This window comes from Rutidosis leptorrhynchoides, chromosome 4, assembly GCF_046630445.1.
Source record: "Rutidosis leptorrhynchoides isolate AG116_Rl617_1_P2 chromosome 4, CSIRO_AGI_Rlap_v1, whole genome shotgun sequence".
NCBI classification, from domain to species: Eukaryota; Viridiplantae; Streptophyta; class Magnoliopsida; order Asterales; family Asteraceae; genus Rutidosis; species Rutidosis leptorrhynchoides.
In genome coordinates, this window is record NC_092336.1 from 121,470,702 (window position 1) to 121,478,169 (window position 7,468).

Below are 7,468 nucleotides of genomic sequence, written 5' to 3' on the forward strand. Positions count from 1 at the left end.
AGTTATTATTATGCTTATTTAATCTGAAGTAATCATGATGTTGGGCTAATTACTAAAATTGAGTAATTGGGCTTTGTACCATAATTGGGGTTTGGATAAAAGAACGACACTTGTGGAAATTAGACTATGGGCTATTAATGGGTTTTATATTAACTAAACAATACCTTGTTAATTTAATATACAAACTTATAATTCGACGTATTTATATATAACCACATACGCTTGACTGGGTACGGTGGGCGGGATATCTATAAATACCAATAATTATTCATTTTACCGGACACGGAACTAGATTAATAGTTAATAGACTTGTTGAAACAGGGGTGAATTACATTCAAGGGTAATTGGTGTAATTGTTAACAAAGTAGTAAAACCTTGGTTTACACGCAGTCGATAACCTGGTGTATTCATTAAACAAAGTATTAAAACCTTGTTACAATTCGAATCCCCAATTAGTTGGAATATTTGACTTCGGGAATAAGAATAATTTGACGAAGGCTTTCGCTCTTTATATTTATGACTGATGGACTATTATGGACAAATCCGTATGGACATATTAAATAATCCAGGACAAAGGACAATTAACCCATGGGCATAAAACTAAAATCAACACGTCAAACATCATGATTACGGAAGTTTAAATAAGCATAATTCTTTTATTTCATATTTTATTTCCTTTATTTTATATTTAATTGCACATCTAATTATAGCACTTTTATTTATTGTTATTATATTTAATTGCACTTTTAATTATCGTACTTTTTAATTATCGCAAGTTTATTTTATCGCACTTTTATTATTCGCAATTTCATTATCGTTATTTACTTTACGCTTTAAATTAAGTCTTGTATATATTTATTATTTTACATTTGGTTTTAACTGCGACTAAAGTTTTAAAATCGACAAACCGGTCATTAAACGGTAAAAACCCCCTTTATAATAATAATATTACTTATATATATATTTGTATTTTTATAAAAGTAAACTAATATAGCGTTAAGCTTTGTTTAAAGATTTTTCCGGTGGAACGAACCGAACTTACTAAAAACTACACTACTGTACGATTAGGTACACTGCCTATAAGTGTTGTAGCAAGGTTTAAGTATATCTATTCTCTAAATAAATAAATATCTTGTGTAAAATTGTATCGTATTAAATAGTATTTCCTGCTAAAAATTAATAGTATTTTATACCCCTTAGCTTTAACTATCAAGTATTTTTGGCGCCGCTGCCGGGGAAAGTCTTAAACGCCGAAAGCGCAACGCTAAATATTTAAAAAAAAAAGATTTTTTTAGTTTACTTTTATTAAAATTCACTTTTGTAAAAATACGTTTTTAATTATTCAAAAATATAAAAAGAAAAACAAAAATTTATATATTTTTAAGATTTTATTAAATATTTAAGTTTTATAAAGTTTCTTTATTTTTATTTTATAAAAATATAAGTTTTTTTTATTATATAAATATTTTAGATTTTAAAACAGAGAACAGAAAAAAAAAATATAAAATAAAAAAAAACGCGTCAAATTTTAAACTGTACCTGAGTTAAAAATTGGAACCCCGCGACTCGCGGAGTTTGCTGCTTAGAATACCGCAACTCGCGGAGTTCTCTCTGACGCGCCTGACAGTACCCTAATCAGCATTTATTACGGAGTAATTATTATTATTAATTTTTAATTAAAACCCTAATTAGGTTTATAGTTTTTAATTAGTTTTTAGTTTTTATTATTATTTTGTATATTTAGTTTATTTAGTTAATTAAATTGTAAAATTAATAGTTTTATAAAATAAATAATATAAAAATAATATTTTTATAAAAATTGTAATTTTTACAACTTTTTGTTTATTTTTATATTTTGTCCCTTTTTAATCGTTTTAGCTTAATATTTGTATTTTTAGCTCATATTTAGTTTTAAACTTAGTTTTTGCCATAGTTATTTTTACTTTTAGATTTTTAGGCTTTGCCGTAGAATTTCTTAAGTGCTTTTTCTTTAGACTAAGATTTAGGTACTTTAGAATTTTGCGACGCCTTTTTAAGTTTTAGTTTCTTTTTAAGTTATTTCCATTTGGGATATAGTTTTTCTTGTAAGCTTTAATATTTTTAGACGACTTTTACCTATGTATCAATTATCATTTCAATTAGTAATCTCAATTTGCGATTATAATTTTAAGTTAGTTGTGGTAATAAGGTTAGGTTAGTCAAGTGTTTTTAAGTTTTATAAGTTTCTTTTATTTTTTCGTCACCTTTTATTTTTCAACCATTTTTCTTTTTTGACCTTTTTTGACACACTCTTTTTCTTTCTTATTTCTCGCTATTCTATTTTTAGGACATAGATTTTTATTCTACTTCTTATCTAAATTTCTTAAAATTACAAAAATTTATTTTAAGTGGTTAAATTGATAGACATCAAAATTTTCTGGTTCGTAGTAATAGTTGGATTTGTACGTGGACCGGGTTATTGGAGCCAAACAATCCTCAATTATATTGAGACCAAACGAATCCTGCCCCTCTGCTGCATCTTTTGGCTATTCGAAATGTGGGCAAAATCAGAAAAGTCTATTGATTGGATAACTTATTATAATTTTTCTTTCCTTTTAAAAACTAATAGGATATTTAGTGAATGCACCGAGCAAGACGTTCACCACCTTTTGTACAGTTCACCACCTGTAACTAGATCAAGACATTTAGCAAATATTACTGCCGTTGATTTTTCTTTAGAATCGTCATCCAGTCGACCAAGTACTCCAGTTCAAATTTCCGATAATCCATTTTTTGAACCCGACCTCACAATTTAGAATCCGGAGAATATTCAGGAACGATTCATAGATCCTGAACCACTAAATTTTCATCCGGAACCACCAATCATTCAAACAGAGATTGTTGAGGAACGAACCATAAAATCAGAATCCTCTAGTGATTCCGATTCAACAAATTCAATTATGGAGAATCTGGAACCTTTAAGTATGGAAGACCGAATGAGAGCTAAACGCACTGGCCAAGGTCACGCAATTACTCATCCAGACATTAATGCGCCAGATTATGAAATCAAAGGACAAATTCTACACATGGTGACTAATCAATGCCAATTTAGTGGTGCGCCGAAGGAAGATCCAAATGAACATCTACGTACCTTTAATAGGATCTGCACACTATTTAAAATCCGAGAAGTTGAGGATGAACAGATATATCTCATGTTATTTCCCTGTACTTTAAAGGGAGAAGCCAAAGATTGGTTGGAATCGTTACCTGAAGGGGCGATTGATACATGGGATGTTTTAGTTGAAAATTTTCTTAAACAATTCTTTCCGGCATCTAAAGCCGTAAGACTTCAAGCAGAAATTGTTACGTTTACACAGAAGCCAAATGAAACTCTATATGAGGCGTGGACAAGATTTGGAAAGTTATTAAGAGGATGTCCGCAACATGGTTTAGACACCTGTCAAATAGTACAAATATTCTACCAAGGATGCGACATCACTACAAGGAAAGACATAGATATAGCAGCTGGTGGTTCTATTATGAAGAAAACCGAAACTGATGCTTACAAAATTATTGATAACACTGCTTCCCACTCACATGAGTGGCACCAAGAAAAAGATATCGTTAGATCATCTAAAGCAGCTAGAGCCGATTCTATCCATGACTTAGATTCCATTTCCGCAAAGATAGATGCTGTTGAGAGACGAATGGAAAAGATGACTAAAGATATTCACTCAATACGAATTAGTTGTGAGCAGTATGGAGGACCACATTTGACAAAAGATTGTCTCAGTATTGAACTAACAATGGAACAAAGAGAGAACATTTCATACATAAACCAAAGGCCTGGAAATAATTATCGGAATAATTATCAACCGCCAAGACCTATTTACAATCAAAACCAGAACTATAACAGAAATATTCCATACAACAACCAACAAGGTCCTAGCAATCAACAAGTATCCAATAATAATTACAATCAGCAAAGACCTAATTTTCAAAACAAACCACCACAACAAACTGATGATAAAAAGCCGAATTTAGAAGATATGATGACGAAGCTAGTTGAAACTCAAACGCAGTTTTTCACATCTCAGAAACAAACTAATGAACAAAATGCTCAAGCATTTAGAAATCAACAAGCTTCTATTCAAAATCTGGAACAAGAAGTAAGTAACCTAGCAAGGTTAATAGGTGAAAGAAAACCGGGAAGTCTACCTAGTGATACAAATGCTAACCCCCGGAATGAAACAGCTAAAGCCATTACCACAAGAAGTGGTACAACACTTAAACCACCTGAAATACTTGTAACTTCTGATGAAGCTATTCCTACTCCACAAGAACCACAACCTGATCAAGATAAGGAAAAAGAACCGGTAGTTGAAAAGGTTAATGAAGATAACACAGTTAAGGCTAAACCTTATGTTAAACCATACCAACCACCACTTCCTTACCCGAGTAAAATGAAGAAAGAGAAACTTGAAGCCGAGCAATCCAAATTCTTGGATATGTTTAAACAGATAAATGTAAATCTTCCTTTCATTGATGTGATTTCAGGAATGCCTAGATATGCTAAATTCTTGAAAGATCTAATCTCAAATAGAAAGAAAATGGAAGAACTCTCGGCTGTTACCATGAATGCTAATTGTTCAGCAGTGCTGTTGAATAAGATACCAGAAAAATTATCTGATCCAGGAAGTTTCACAATTCCATGTTTTCTGGGTAGTCTTAGTTCAATAGAAGCATTGGCAGACTTAGAAGAATTTCCAGAATTACAAGGAACAGGAGAATGTTCTTTAGGAGAAGGTAATGAACCAATTGATGAAGCTGAAATGTTAGCTACACTTATAGCTAATGGATATGAACCAACAACAGAAGAAATTCATATGCTAAAAGAAGAAGACAGATATCGATACAAATCATCGATAGAAGAACCTCCGAAATTAGAGTTAAAGCCACTTCCAAACCATTTGGAATACGCTTATTTACATGGTGAATCTGAATTACTTGTAATAATATCGTCTTCTCTTACTGAAAATGAGAAATCACAACTCATTTCTGTGTTGAAAGCTCATAAACCAGCCATTGTATGGAAGATTCATGATATTAAAGGAATAAGTCCTTCGTATTGCACACATAAAATTCTTATGGAAGAAGGTCATAAAATGTATGTGCAACGCCAACGAAGACTAAATCCTAATATGCAAGATGTAGTTAAGAAAGAGATTATTAAACTACTAGATGCAGGTCTAATTTATCCAATCTCTGATAGTCCATGGGTAAGCCCAGTTCAATGCGTGCCTAAGAAGGGTGGCATGACTGTCATTACAAATGAGAAAAATGAGCTTATTCCTACTAGGACTGTAACAGGATGGCGTGTGTGTATTGATTATAGAAAATTAAATGACGCCACCAGAAAAGATCACTTTCCCTTACCTTTCATAGATCAAATGTTGGAAAGATTAGCCGGAAATAGTTACTATTGTTTTCTAGATGGATTTTCCGGATATTTTCAAATTCCAATAGCACCCGAAGATCAAGAGAAAACCACATTCACGTGCCCTTATGGTACTTTTGCTTACAAACGCATGCCATTTGGACTTTGTAACGCCCCTGCAACCTTTCAAAGATGTATGATGGCGATTTTTCACGACATGATAGAAGAATGCATGGAAGTTTTAATGGATGACTTTTCAGTCTTCGGTGATACATTTGAATCATGTCTAGTTAATTTGGAACGAATGCTTATTAGATGCGAACAATCAAATCTAGTTCTTAATTGGGAGAAATGCCATTTTATGGTTAAAGAAGGCATCGTTCTTGGTCATAAAATTTCAAAAGAAGGAATTGAAGTCGATAAAGCTAAAGTAGATGTAATTGCTAAACTTCCACATCCCACCAATGTTAGAGGAGTTAGGAGTTTTCTAGGGCATGCCGGTTTTTACCGACGTTTCATAAAAGATTTTTCTAAAATTGCCACTCCTATGAATAAACTCCTAGAAAAGGATGCTCCATTCATCTTTTCAGATGAGTGTATCAAATCTTTTAATATTCTTAAAGAGAAACTCACTAATGCGCCGATCATGATAACACCAAATTGGAATCTACCATTTGAACTAATGTACGATGCAAGTGATTTTGCAATGGAAGCCGTTTTAGGACAAAGGATTGAAAAACGATTTCAACCTATATATTATGCTAGTAAGACGTTACAAGGAGCACAAACAAACTATACAACTACGGAAAAAGAACTCCTTGCTATTGTCTTTGCTTTTGACAAATTTCGATCATATCTCGTTCTAGCAAAAACGGTGGTCTATACCGACCATTCTGCTCTTAGATACCTATTTTCAAAACAAGATGCTAAACCAAGATTAATCCGTTGGATCTTACTCTTACAAGAGTTTGATATTGAAATCCGAGATAAAAAAAGGAGCAGAAAATCTCGCCGCTGATCATCTTTCTCGTCTTGAAAATCCCGAATTAGAAGTTCTAAATGAATCGGCCATACAAGACAACTTTCCTGATGAATATCTATTGAAGATAGATTATAATGAAATCCCATGGTTTGCAGACTATACAAACTATTTAGTATGTGGATTCCTTGAAAAAGGATTATCGTACCAAAAACGAAAGAAATTCTTCAGTGATATAAAACACTATTTTTGGGAAGATCCACGTCTGTTTAAAAGTTGTCCCGATGGAATAATACGCCGATGTGTATTTGGAGATGAAGCTAGTAAAATTTTAAACCATTGTCACACAGGACCAACAGGAGGGCATTATGGGCCTCAACTAACAGCAAGAAAAGTTTATGATGCTGGATTCTATTGGCCTACAATTTACAAAGACGCACACCTTCTTTGCAAATCTTGTGATGCTTGTCAAAGGGCCGGAAAAATAAGTCAACGTGATGAAATGCCACAAAATGTCATCCAAGTATGTGAAGTATTTGACATTTGGGGTATTGACTTTATGGGTCCATTTCCAAAATCTCATAATAATCTATATATACTCGTAGCCATTGATTATGTATCTAAATGGGCGGAAGCACAAGCTCTCCCAACCAACGATGCACGAGTTGTAGTCAACTTTTTAAAACGTCTTTTTACAAGGTTTGGAACACCGAAAGCTTTAATAAGTGATCGGGGTACTCATTTCTGTAATAATCAACTTGAGAAAGTTCTTAAAAGATATGGAGTAACTCATAAAATCTCCACCGCATATCATCCACAGACAAGTGGACAAGTTGAAAATACCAACCGAGCTTTAAAACGTATTCTAGAGAAAACCGTAGGATCAAATCCGAAGGAATGGTCCATTAAATTGGAGGATGCACTCTGGGCTTTTAGAACAGCCTACAAAACTCCAATTGGAACCACACCTTTTAGACTTGTTTATGGAAAAGCATGTCATCTTCCAGTAGAAATTGAACACAAAGCATTTTGGGCTTTGAAAACATGTAATCTTGATTTACATGAAGCCGGAC